Source organism: Propithecus coquereli, unplaced genomic scaffold (assembly GCF_000956105.1).
Source record: "Propithecus coquereli isolate 6110/MARCELLA unplaced genomic scaffold, Pcoq_1.0 Scaffold135, whole genome shotgun sequence".
Lineage (NCBI taxonomy): Eukaryota > Metazoa > Chordata > Mammalia > Primates > Indriidae > Propithecus > Propithecus coquereli.
This window is the reverse complement of record NW_012137747.1, coordinates 2,907,621-2,921,763: the sequence shown is the minus strand read 5'-3', so window position 1 is coordinate 2,921,763 and position 14,143 is coordinate 2,907,621. Positions and strand designations below refer to the sequence as shown.

Sequence of the window (14,143 nt, the reverse complement as noted above, 5' to 3'; positions counted from 1 at the left end):
AATTGTCACCTAAACTAGAATCTGCTAATTCCAATCAGTGTACAATATTCTTTTACACAAGCAGGAAACTTCATCCATTAGAGAACATTTCAACACTATTAGGATACTGAACATAAAAATAGAGTACAAAATATTGATTTCTGGTACTTATTTGAATTTAGATACAAATTCCCCTGTCACCTATTTGAACTACCTAGATACAAACTACTAAGTGGAGGATTTTGCAAAACCAGTCAACTGAACAGAACTTTAGAATCATTTTGAGGTATGTTTCACCTATGCCTATTTTGTTAGGAGTTTTTATCATAAAAGGGTGCTGAATTTTGCTGAATGCTTTTTCTGCATCTATTGAAATGATTATATGATCTTTGTGTTGCTTCTGTTTATGTGGTGAATCACATTTATGGATTTCATATGTTGAACCATCCTTGCATCTCTGGGATGAAGCCACATGGTCATGGTGGATTATTTTTTGATTTGCAGCTGAATTTTGTTTGCTAGAATTGTACTGAGAATTTTTACATCTATATTGATAAGGGCTATCGGTCTATGGTTTTGTGTGTGTGCGTTGTGTCCTTTCCTGGCTTTGATATCAAAGTGATACTGGCTTCAAAGAATGAGTTAGGGAGGATTCCTTCCTTCTCAATGTTATGAAATAATTTTTGCAATATGCAGACTAATTCTTCTTTGTAGGTCTGATAAAATTCTCCTGTGAAACCATCTGGTCCAGGATATTTTTTTATTGGGAGACTTTTTATTGCAGCTTCAATTCTGTTGCTTATAATTGGTTTGTTCAGGAGTTCTGTTTCTTCCTGATTGAGCCTGGAGAGGTATGTGTTTCCAGGAATTTGCCAATTTTCTCAATGTTTTCAAGTTTATGTGCAGAGAGATTTTCTGTTGGTGTGATTGCAAACTAGTGCAACCTCTATGGAAAATAGTATGAAGATTCCTCAAAGAACTAAAAGTAGATTGATTCAGCAATCCCACTGGATTTGATCCAGCAATCCCACTACCGGGTATTTACCCAAAGGAAAAAAAAATCATTTTATCAAAAAGATATTTGTACTAGATGTTTACTGAAGCACAATATACAGTTGCAAAGATGTGGAATCAAACCAATTGTCCATCAATTCATGAGTGGATTAATAACGTGGTATATGTACACCGTGGAGTACTACTCAGCCATGAAAAATGAATTAATACCTTTTGCAACAATCTGGATGGAAGTGGAGATCATCCTCCTAAGTATGGCAAGATGGCAAGAATGAAAAAACACACACCACATGTACTCACTATTAAATTGGAACTAACTAATTAGCACTCATATGCACAGATGGAAGTAAAACTCAACAGAAATCATGCAGTTAGAAGAGGGAAGTGGGGATGGGTGAAATTATACCTAACGGGTAAAATGTACACTACCTGGGTGATGGGCACACTCATAACTTTGACTCAATCAGTACAAAAACAATCCATATAATCAAAACATTTGCACCATTATATTCTGAAATTAAAGAAAAAGAAAAAAACTTTAGAATCAAATAGAATGTTGCCACCTGTGTGACTCAGGGTAAGTTATTTAATCTCTCTGAGCCTCAGTCTCCTCATTTATAAAGCTGTCGTAATACCTCCTTACCTAGTTACAAAATATGCAACTCTTAAAAAGAATAAATAAAATCCTATGTAAATCACTTAGCACAGTAGTTGTCCAATAAATTAATGTTAGATATTTTTGTTTCCATTTATTTTCAAATATCTATTTTCAAAAATCCTGCAGAGTTTCTCTAAAATATGCACATGCTGCTAAACCTAACCCTGCCCCCAGAGCATTCCAGAATTATTTTCAGATTATCAGCAACAGAATGTCCTTTGTTAAGCTTTTGTTTGTTTTATATTGGTTGTCTGCAATTTGAAAGGCAACGAAAGCTTCAGTTTATTGGCCTATAATAGGATGTGGAAAAGTTATATGTGAACTAGTTCAATTGGATATCAATTGGGGTATTTCACCAAGATTTTCATTGCAAATATGAAAACCAGTGTTGATCACATTTAATCTTTGGAAATCTGTGAAGAGGTATAAAAATATGATTGTCAGAAGGGCTAGATTAAAAAAAAAAACAATTCTTATTGCTAGGAATCCCGGCCTACCACAAGAACACTGTGAGAATAATTCAGCACATAATACTGCAGTAATTAAAAGATTCTTGAAACTGAGAGAAGGTTCAAACTCAATAGCCAAAAGAGGTTAACCTTTTGTTTTTGAACTGAATATTCAGCAAGGGGGTAGACTGTTTCTTAGTGATGCAGACCCATTAGGGCTAAAGATCCAAGTAATTAAAGATTAATCAATTGACTGATTTATAACTCAAGATTAGAGTAAAATATCACATAGAAGATCTATAGTTTTATAATACTGCAAGGGAAAAACAATCACTAATTCTAACCATTGAAGCTACATGTAAAGTATGCAGGAATTTATAGCTATTTAAATATTTTGGGCTAAAAATGTACATAATTATTGCTGGCAATGAATGTAATGTAAAGCCATTGGGCAATGTAACTGACCATGCATTAACACCTTAGCTTGGTTGTTCTTGACATAATGAATAGAAACGGTCCAGGAGTAAAATCATTCATAGGCAGCAGAAAGAGTGGGGAGAGAAGAAGAGAGCAATGGACATTTAGAAACTTACAAAGGAGAAAGAGGAAGAGGCAGAGAGAACTGTAGTCTAAAAAGACCTAAGCCCCTCAGGTGATTCTGAAACTCCCCTCAGGTGACTCTGAAACTCCCGGACTGAGAATCACTGTTTTAGGTAATTTAAAACAAGATGGCTTTATAGAGAATTGGTGAAGTGACAATTGTTTTCTACCATCTATTGCTGTACGTTAGGGCTTTATTGCTGGTGACAAACTCTGTCTCTTCACACTTGCATTTGGTTAAAAGAAAGAAACCAGATCACCTAAGATACTAGGATAAATTTGCAAAATGACTTTTTAAAATTACCTTCTAGCCAGTTTTAAAAGGAAGATTTGTGGTGTTAATATTGCCAGCCCAGATTACTGAAGAAGCTAGATGTTCCCTAAAAAGACTGGGTGAAGGCACATCTGCTAGCCCTGCAGTACCTCAAGAATACTTGTCCTCTTTAGTCCTCTGGCCCTAAAACCCAGGAACACTGGATACTTGTGACTATGCCTGTAGCCCACACCCTTTCTTGGATTATAAAGAAACAGTAGACATCATCAATCCAAAGACTGCTGTAATTTTATAGACAGATATTCTGGAACATCAGGGAAACCCCAATGTTACATACCCTCAGCTGCAAGGGTATCTTTTTTTTTTCCCTGAGACAGAGTGTCACTCTGTTGCCCAGGCTAGAGTGCAGTGGCATCATCATAGCTCACTACAACCTCAAACTCCTGGGCTCAAGTGATCCTCCTGCCTCAGTCTCTTGAGTAGCTGGAACTACAGGCACACCACTGCACCTGGAGAATTTTTCTATTTTTAATAGAGATAAATCTCGCTCTTACTCAGGCTGGTCTCGAACTCCTGACCTCAAGAGATCCTTCTGCCTCAGCCTCCCAGAGCACAAGGGTATTGGGGGAAGAAAAAAAGATGCAATTTCCAAAGGTTAACTGATTAAATTTTCAGAAAATAACATATACCGATCTCTGGAGATTAGGGGCCTAAAACGCAAACGAAAATATGTGTGGAGTGATGTGAATGAGAGTATCATTAGGCCAGTATGAGGATAATTGGGGGTGGTGGGCTTTGTGACAAACTAGCACATGCTAGTTTATCTATAAGCTTTCAAGCATTTTAAATACATTATGCAGGTCTGACAAAATTAGTCTGTATTCTGATAGAAAAATCTCCCTTTCACATATAGAAATACTGGGTAAAATTTAACATAGAGAAATAAAATACATAGCTAAGCTTGAAGGAAGGGAAATCTACAAGCAAACGAAAGGGGAGGGAACTCAAAGTCCTCCAGTGAGAGAGGCTGAGGCTGAACAGCTCATGAGGATGAAACAGATAAAACAGCCTGGACCTGGGAATTGAATACTCTAATGAGAAAGGAATCCTAGCCACAGGCCCCATGCTAAGTTATTGGCATAAAGCCAGGACTACTAGGAACTAATCATCCACAAACATAAGCCTTGAAAACTGCCCACCTGTCCTGGGCAATGTCAAGGAAGCTTTCTTTCTGGCTGGAGTCATGAGCATAAAAACAGACATCCATGAGAAAAAGGAATCCCAAACCTGTGCCACTGGGCATTCAGATCCAAATTCACTCTATCCACGTGGAGCAGAGGCCTCAAGACATTAACTCTGATGAAATTTGAATGATCCCAGGCAAGAGACCTTAAAAACAGTTAGTAAGAGATAGATCTACAACACAGGAACAAAGGGACTTCATGGAACACAATCTTCATTGAAGGTGAGTTTCGAGCCACATTTTCAAACTTAATCAGGAAGTAAAATACCATATGGGAGAGTCAACAGTTAGAAATACGGATAAATTGCACAACAAGAACTAAACATAATAGAAAAATGTGAAGGAGACTTTAAATATGTTTTAAAATCCAAAGTGGCAAAGAAAAGAATAAAAATCATAAATCAAAAATAGGTGAAAGCATAAACTACACATAGCTAAATAGAGATTTAAGTGACTAAAAGATAAATCTGAGGACACTACTTAGAATACAGCACAGAAAAATAAAGAGATGAGAAATACGAACAAGAAGTTAAGAATCCTGGAAGATTAAACTTCTGGCCACCAATTTCAGTTCCCTGCTGTAGACCCAGCCCTCTGAACCTGATGCCTCTTTTTAAATAAAATATTATGAAAAGATGCATGTCTAAAAGCATGTGAGGCACTGTTTTAAACATACTGTTGGCATGAAAATATTTATATTCAGGGACTCTGATGGTTACTAGCCTTAGTAATGGAGTTACATAAAAGGATTTTATTTTCCCTGTTGGATTTAACATAAATTCCTATTTTCACAATAAGTAGGACATAGAAAAAAATATATGTAACTCAAAAATGTACAAATAATTCTATTCTCTGCTATTTTTCCTGGCCACTCTCTCAGTATAGCTAATAAAGAAACCATATGCTCAGGAGGCTGCGCCCCTGGTTTCTCTATAGGAACGGCACTTTCTCACGCTTTCCCAAACAACTCTATTCTGGGCAACCCTGGAGGTTCTGGGGTTTGGTCCAGGTCTTTGGCTCTTAAGTCACCTTTATGGGGTCCCTCAGTCCATTACAGAGTTCAGAGAGTATGCTCGCATATGAAGCTGGCCTTAATCTCTTATGGCAACTTTGAGTGAAATGGGGGAAGTCCAGGCCTTGCTCAGGCTCCAAACATGGGCTGTGAACATTAATTCAGTTCACAGGTGACCTCTGCTATGACTCAAAAGTCAGAGCCCATGTGGCCGGCTAAAATTCTCACCAAAATTTCACTGCACTGTTAAGGCCAGAAGACTCCTTACAGATGGGTTTTTTATAGTCTAATTCACTTCTGAGAGCAGGGGCTCTCCCTCACACTTTAACAGGTGCAAGGATTCATCTAGAGAGCATATTAAGCCATAGATTGCTCAGTGATTCTGACTGGGTAGGTCTGAGGTGGGGCTGGGGAAATGTCCATACCAGGTATTCCAGGTGAACTGGATGCAGATTCTCCTGTACTGAGGACCAAGAACCTTCTCTTTTCTAAGGATACTCCAACTATGAATGCACAGCTCTCTGCAATTCAGAAGGCCTTGCTTAGATCACAACTACATTCATCATTCCTTAGTAGTTCATAGCAACAGACTCTAATCAATGTTACGTTCGCCACTCATTTACATCTTACCTACTATGATCACTATGTACTGACTACAGGGCCTACAGAACCAAGACAAATTATAAGTGTGCTGGCAAGATAAAAAAAGTTTACTAAAGTTAACTTATTAAATTCAATAAAAGTAGACACCCAAATGCTCTAACATAAGATTCCTCCCCAAACAAAGCTAAATTTTAGTTTTTAAACAGAGTCTTGCAAAGGGATCTGTAGGAAAACAATAGCAACAAAACAGACCAAGCAACAACTTTGTAACCAAGATGTGCTATCCATTTCTGTGAGAGGCACCAGGGAAAATAATAAAAGGTGAGTAAATCAGATATGAGGTTCTCTTCAAGTAGCAAAAGATATGTATCCACCAGGTGGCACCTGCCAAATATGAAATCAGAAACTAGACTGAGACAAATGTGTCAGAAATGAGAAATGGATGGAATTCAGGGGCAGATTATTCTGTTGAGGAACTTGTCTATCCTCTTTTGCGCCTTGAGTTGGGTGTCGAAGCAAGAAACAGAAATCTGAGCAGCAGGAAATTGCAACCCTCAAATCTTGCTCAGAGAACTGACAAAACAACCCCAGTCAGCTGTGGGGGCTCCAGTCAAACTCTGTAGATCCCCAGCACAAAATGGAAATCTCTGATAGCTGACACCTGATGTAAATCCAGTCCATCTGCAAGGGGAGGTTGCAAGAACATCTCACCAGAAGATCCTAGAATTAATCAGAACTCTCGATCCCACCAACCAGCGCATGTAAAAGAATGCAAGGAGAAACTGAAGTGTCTCAACTGGTAGTTAGGGGAAAGCATGGGAGGAGGAGATTAAGAAAATAATGAATGAGGCAAGCCAATGCTTGGGAAGCAGAATTCTGAGCAGTCCTGCCTTCGACTGATTGTGCCTCACTCAAATAACATCCAAGTCCTTATAGTCTGTGGCTGTTGGTATTTTCTGCCTTGGACTTGATTCCTGGTTGCAGATCTCCTTTAAGGACTCATATTTCTAATCTTTATACCCAGAAAAACAAGTCCCCAAGCTTAACCTCATCCCTCTTCCCTCAACCCTCCATTCTGCTTTTATGGCACCTCGACAGCAATGCCATTTGGCACGTTCACATTGTCTGTATTTGACATGTGCGCCATACTTCAGAATGCTGAGCTTCATGTCTGGCCCATTATAGAAGCTCAAGGGAAAAAAAAGAAAATAAAAAAGGTTCCTTATTCATCTTTTTTGATTATCCACTCTTTAATTTTTAACCAAAGCAAAAACAGATATTAACTTCCAAAAACTCTACTTGTAAATCATAGAGAATAAAAATGAGTATCATTTTACCATCCCCACCTAGCCAGGAAGAATTTCTATATTGGTGAAACAGCATCTTAGGGCTCTATTCATATAAGTCTTTTTTCCAATCGAATAAATATTGGGCATTTACTATGTGGAAGGCTCCATGGTAGATAATACGGGGTACAAAGATGTGCATCCTGTCTTCAAGGGGCTCACAATATAGTAAAAAGTTTTCATTCTAAAAATGAAAGTAACTGTGGTAAAATGAGACTTTTAATCTGTGATATTTTTTCATGTGCTAAAGCTCATTTTTTGAAAAGTATTCTGTGGAGAGCTGTGAAATTGTCCTGAACGACAATACAGTATTGTGGCTCTCATTTCTCAATCTGTAAAATGGGCATAAGTGTACCTACCTCGTAGCTGCATTATCATCACAGCATGTAAATGCTCAGCATACACTTACAACATAGTATTTTTCAGTAAATGTCGCTACAAATATTAATATTCTGTTCCAATACAGATTATGCTGATCTATTCTTTTACTGTAACCTATTACAGTCACTTCCTAATAATTTATTATTATTTCTTAGGGTAGATAGTAGAGCACTATAGGGCGTGGGACAAACATTATCATCTTGCTAGTGGTATGATTACACAGAGTTTCCACCAAAAACGCCAAAGTCCAAATAAACAGACATGCTCAGAAGCCATCAAGTTTTAAGAGATATTGTACAGTGGCCATAAAAATTGAAAATAATGTGATTATTTTTGTGGTTTTCCATCAAAATAGTATAGCTCAGTTGTTTTTAACCAAGGGGGCAGCACCCAACTGAAGGTCATTGAAACCATGTGAGAGTGCTTTTCATCATGCTCTGGCATCCAATGGGAGCAAACAGTTCTGCCCAATTCAGAATTGTTATCTAAAATGCCAAGAGTAAGCCTGTTGGGAAACATTGGGTAGATGACATTTTTAAATCAAGAGCTATGCACAGAGAAAAAATAGAATGCAATGTTTGTGAAGACCCATTGTACATTTCCAGTATACAGACTGTTAATTCAATATATCAGAAAAACTACAGACACAACAATGTTAAAACATATATTTCAGATTCACATGCTCTCTAAAATGAGGAAATTGTAAGGTATGAGGAAAGACACAAAGATATGTACATAGAAGAATGTAAGTTATATATTTTTCAAACAATTGACTAGTGAGATAGTTCATAAGGAAAAGTAAACAGTAAGAAGTATTGATGACTTAAAGATATAACTTATTATAAACAATGAATAGGGATATAAATATTTGCCTGATTTTAAGAAGTTAATTCAAATTTTAAAAAAATACTTTTTTTTTTCTTTTTGGTTTCATTCTTTCAAACTGTTATATGATGATATCTTTTACATTTTCACTGTGGGAGAGACATTACACTTTGCGAATTCTACTGGAGAAAAATCAAGGAACTGAAACTCACTGCTAATTCTATAAAATCAACTCCTCTCATGCATTGGGAATCTTCTCTCAAAGCATGTGAACTGAACCACCCCACATTTATACTTGAGTGTGCTGCTTCATAAACACTGTTGCAGTCTGCAACGCACACTTGTTTATAACAGACACCAAGAGTCCTTGCTGCACACACACGTGTTCCTTCTTCAGCCTCATTGCTATAGGCCGCTTACCCTTCTCCATCAGTCTACAGGTGTTACCTTTCCTTGTTCAGCATGATTTTTCTAAATTTCCCCACTTCATTTTAATCCTATGCTGCCTCCTAGAACCCAAGCAGCACTCCCTTCCCACCACATTCCCAGAAACTCAATATTCCTTTCAGATACTGAAAAACCAGTGTGCAATAGTTGAATTCATGCCTGTAAGCAAAACATCAGGAAGAAGCCCTCTGTAGATATTCGTTAGAAAATAAACTTTCCCCCCACTGAACAGTAGATGCCACTCCTTGCTGAGCTTCCCTGCAATGCAGAGGTTTTTCCTCTAGAAAACATCTCAAACAGTAGGATTCCAGAGCTGCTGATTAATCGTTCCCCTCCCCTTCACTCTGATGCTTAGGTGGGTTCCTAGAAGACTAGTCAGAGGTCCCAGAGGCCAGCCCCTTAGGGAAGCTGCCTAAACTCCCTGCCTCATTTTGTCAAGCTGTAGAATGAGGATAAAGAACTTGCCTCTTGCCCATTTATAACTGGAGAATGCTGGGTCACTAACCCCATACAAGAGATTGTTAATCTCTGTGAAAACACTTTGTATTCTTGAAAGATAGATACAGAGTAACCCTCAGTGATGTTATCATACAAGACTCTCAGGTTGTGCTCAAGGAAATAGAACCAAGGCATGTTACAACAGTTACTACACCACACCCAGCGTGGATCAGGTACACAGAAAGGTCACACAGAGTGAGCTCACTCTCTAAAACGGAGGTCATCACAGTAGTGGGGGAAGGGCTGGGGGAGGAGGAGGATTATCCCTAACCCTAGAGATAAAAGTGCCAAATCAAATTGACACAGGTGCTGCTTTTTTTCTTTCAGCATTTGGCCGGGGCCACACAAATCCCTTGTTTTGTAACCCTACGTGCGCGGTCACCAGATGCATTCCCAGCTGAAGTGCCAGTCACAGTGTTACCGACAGGGAGGAGGAGTCGACAAGAAACAAAATTGAACTTAGAACTCATTTGGAAAGAAATGTATCTCCAGGTTCAAGACACTAGTAAGAGCGAGCGTCCCAAGTCTGGGGAGTGCGCTGCACGGTCCAGGCCCGGGGCGCGCAGGCGGCGACACCCGTGCCACACTCGGAAACAGAAGCGGTCTTGGCGCAAAGCGGCGGAAATCAGTACTCACTCTGCCTGCGACTCCCGGACCCAGGAGACCTCAGCTCGGTTTTCAGGATGTTTGCATTGCTGGCTGGGCTGGGCCCCCGCGGTTTCTGCTTGGGCCCCAGCTGAGCTCGCGGATTGCAGCGGGAGGGGCGGTCCGGGACGGCGACGCAGGACGCTCCCCACCCTCCTCCCCGCCCCGAGCGCGCTGGTCAGGGAGGGCGGCCCGGCTCGGCTGACTCGTCATGAGCCTGGCATCTGGCGGCGGACTTCGTAACGTAGCCCGTGAAGCAGACCACGCGCTGCCTGTACCGCGCACCGCCGCACCGCCGGCCGATGACAGGTCTGCCGCTCCCACGGCCTCACCCTGTGACTCCTCCAAAATAAGGGAGCAACGGTGGGTGGATGCTCTTGCAAATGCAGTCCCCCAAGTATCTCTTTTGAGACTATAAAGTGAACTAATAATGATCACAATCACGGATTCACAAATACATTTAAAAACGTATAATGGACTTTTTTAAAAAGTCAGAGTCAGAATTCTACTGAATTATTGTTTATTATATATTACTATGATTAAAAACATCAAAATTAATAAAAATGGATTTGAAGCCATAAGAAAATATAAATTCATGAGTCTATACTGCTATAAATAAATGAATAAGTAAACAGAGGGAAAAAAACCCTCTTTCTTATAGAAGAATGCCAATAAATAAATATAGAATGAATGATGGAGTTCGAGAAAAGAGTTATGAAATTTTAAAAGAAATATGGAAGGCCAACTCCCCCCAAAGCCACAAACTAGCCATGATAAACACTGGACTCTGAGCCTGGGGTAAGCTGGGAGATAGTGGTGGTCAGTGTTTGATGAACACAGACCTCAGGCCTCACTAGTGACAGCTGAGGCAATGACTCGGATCTTTACCCAGGCAAAACAGGTGACAGCCAGCTGTCATTAAAAAGGTGGAGAACTCATCTGCACAGCTTCATGCCCCACACATACCCCACCAGGCCGTCAAGGCAGGGAGGGCCCTGTCTTCCCTTTCAAGGGGTTCCTTACAGCCACCACATTTATTTTCATTTTTCTTTTACTTCTGTCAAAGCTGGTGAAATAAGAGTCATTTCGATTCTAAGATTTTATAATTTCCTGAGCAGAAGGCCCTGTCCGTATCATTCTTCTTGATGAAAATATAGCTTTAAAAATGTCTTTTTTGTTGATCATTAGTATTATCTTTTCTTTTTAAAGATAAATGAAACATCAGCTCATTTAGGTTTCACTGATATTCATTTCTCTTGTGGCAAAAACAGCACAGGGTGACTTATTTGGGTCAGACACCAATAGGGGAAGACCCTGGACCCCACAGCCCCCAGAGTTAGGCAGCTTAATGAAGGTGAGTATCTCTGTGCCCCTACAGAGTACAGATGAGTAATCACATGGTTATGAAACAAATTTTTCAAAGATTTTTATGCAACAGATCTCTGCTCCTTTCCTCAGAGATGAACAGAGACATTATTGTTCCTCTGATGTGCTAGGGCTATCACAATCCCTGAGGGTCATCCTTTCTCCCAGTGTGGTCCCCAGATCATCTGCATCAGAAACACCTGGGGATGCCTATTAAGTATTAACATATAAAATCCTAGGCCTTGCCTCACCTTGGTAAATTAGAATTTCTTGGCTTGGAACCTGAGAATCTGCATTTTAACCAGATTCTCCAATCAATTTTCAGGTAATTGTTAGGCTGGACTATCTCCACTCGGCACAGGTCAGCCTTTTTTTTTCTTTTTCTTTTTTTTTTTTTTTGAGACAGAGTCTCACTCTTTTGCCCGGGCTAGAGTGCCGTGGCGTCAGCCTAGCTCATAGCAACCTCACACTCCTGGGCTCAAGTGATCCTCCTGCCTCAACGTCCCGAGTAGCTGGGACTACAGGCATGCGCTAATTTTTTTCTATATATTTTTAGTTGTCCAATTAATTTCTTTCTAATTTTAGTAGAGACGAGGGTCTCGCTCTTGCTCAGGCTGGTCTCGAACTCCTGAGCTCAAACAATCCGCCCACCTCGGCCTCCCAGAGAGCTAGGATTACAGGCGTGAGCCACCGCGCCCAGCCACAGGTCAGCCTTTTGCTCCCCAAAGTGTGGTTGCCAGACCAGCAGCATCAGCATTAGCTGGGAGCTTGTTAGAAAAGCAGAATCTCAGTCTCACCCCAGACTTCCTGAATGAGAATCTTCATTAATAAAATCTTATTTCCCAAACTTTGGTTATTTGTACATAGTATTTTTTAAGTTATGTACATAGTATTTTTAAATCTGCCATAACTATGTTTACTTAATTTTAAAAAAAAATAAATTTACTTTAACCTTTAGCCTATCTTAAGCAAAAATATCCATAGCATTATGAGTTTGATGTGCTAGTTTACTTTTTAGAGCACATTAAAAATATATTCATAATTATTAAAATAAAAATGCTTTCCTGACTAACACAGAGTCATCTCAGACCACACATTGTACAAGGGTACTGTGGGTGATGCTGACATTGAATGTCAGAATTCCACAACACCCAAAGAATTTTCCAGCCTCTCATTCATATTATGGATGGAAAAGTAAGAGCCTGGGAAAAGAACAGTGTAGTCAAAGTTAACACATTATGACAGGACCAGACCCCAAACCACAAAAGCATTTCTCTGATGGGTGCTTATTCCTTTATACTGTCTCCTCTAGGCTGAGAGAAAAGCTGTTTGCTCCCTCTGTTTGAAAGGTCTAATGTTGCTGAACAACCTGTCATCAATGTTGTTCCTCCTGTTCAATTAGGTAATTCTTCTATTTTCCTTTCTGTAGTAAATAGCTGTCATTTGGCAGCTGCCCACACATTTGAAAACTCTCACCACAGAGCAATAATTTCCCACCTCATCAGTATGCACCGTCCCAAAGTAGAATCCAGAAACTCACACCCCCAGATTCCCTTTGGTTTGGCAGTGGTAGAGTTTCTGTCATGTTTCATGTCAGTTTCCTAAATGTGACAGGTGCTGAGCTGTGATGGCAGCAGAGTTTTAGCACGAGAAAGTTCCATGGTGTTGCTGCTATTTTTTCTGGCTGTAAAGCTTTAGATTAGTTCTGTTGGACCCTCTTGCATTTCCCTACAAGCTACCCACTCTCCCTTAAGAAATTCCTTTTTGGATTAAACTAGTCAGAGTAGATTTTAATTGGAACAACTTTAACCAATACATCTTCTTAATAGCATGCTCTTCTACAGAGACTTTCCTAATGCAATCTGAATGTCAGTTTCCTCACCTGAACAATGAAGTCGTTGAAACTGAAGTTGTCTGAGAAGTCTTCCAGCAATAAAATTGCATGACTAATTATGGCTCACAACTATTTTCATATTGGCTTTACATAATTTCTGAAGCCTTGTTAGGTTAGTCTTCATTATTAATTTATCAAAAATTAAATTTTAAGCACTAAGCATTTTACAATAATTATTTTGAGTTAGGAATGTTTCTGCCACTCAAGAGCTTTGAATTTTTCAAGCCCAGACTATCCCTACATGGCAGAAGGGATATTAGTTGTGGGCACAATTACTCATTTTGTAAGAATTCTCATAAAACAGTTCCACAATATATGGAAACCATCCTATAACACACAGCTTATACATATGCTTCAAATTAAGTATTTAATTTTTAAGACAGACTTTTTAAGGTTTCCTCAAAAATTATAAAATTATCACTTATTTTAAATTTCAAATTGAATGTGTTCAGAATAAAAAAAAACTAGAACTAATTCTTACTGCCAATTGTATCTACCATTTTGTCATGCCTTTTCTGAATGTATTGGGAGAATATTATTTTCCCTCTGTGTGCTATGATAATTGTGTAATGAAAGCTTTCAAGTTCTCACAAATGCTCTTACCCCCAAATGCTTTTCTAAATGATGAGTGGGAATGGTAATCTTTAAGGGATAATTATATGAATTAGAGCCACTCCAATCAGGCATCAAAAGGAGAAATAAGCAGGTATACTTCTTCAATACTTTATAAGAGTTAAAGATATCAGAAAGGAAGAAGTGAAGAATTAAACCCTGGAAAACTAATGTTTAGGAAACTGGTGAAGGAAAGTGAGTCAGAAAAACACAGTGAGAAAGAGCTACAGGAGAGTAAGAATGGAGGTGGAAAAAGGACAGTCAAGGAAAGAATTTCAACTTTCCTTTTAAATAGTAA

General features: G+C 39.2%; 1 protein-coding gene across 4 annotated transcripts in view; it reads right to left on the bottom strand.

Moving 5' to 3' along the window:
• The window catches only part of CAST (calpastatin), a 104,024-nt gene that overhangs the window by 59,252 nt on the left and 30,629 nt on the right, over window positions 1-14,143 (bottom strand). The window contains exon 1 of one of the 4 annotated variants that reach the window (XM_012638820.1): window positions 9,966-10,119. The exons of the other annotated variants lie outside the window; for them this stretch is intronic. The gene's annotated coding sequence lies outside the window, so the exon portion shown is untranslated. Of the gene's footprint in view, window positions 1-9,965; window positions 10,120-14,143 lie in introns of those variants that run through there. 4 annotated transcript variants of the gene reach the window in all.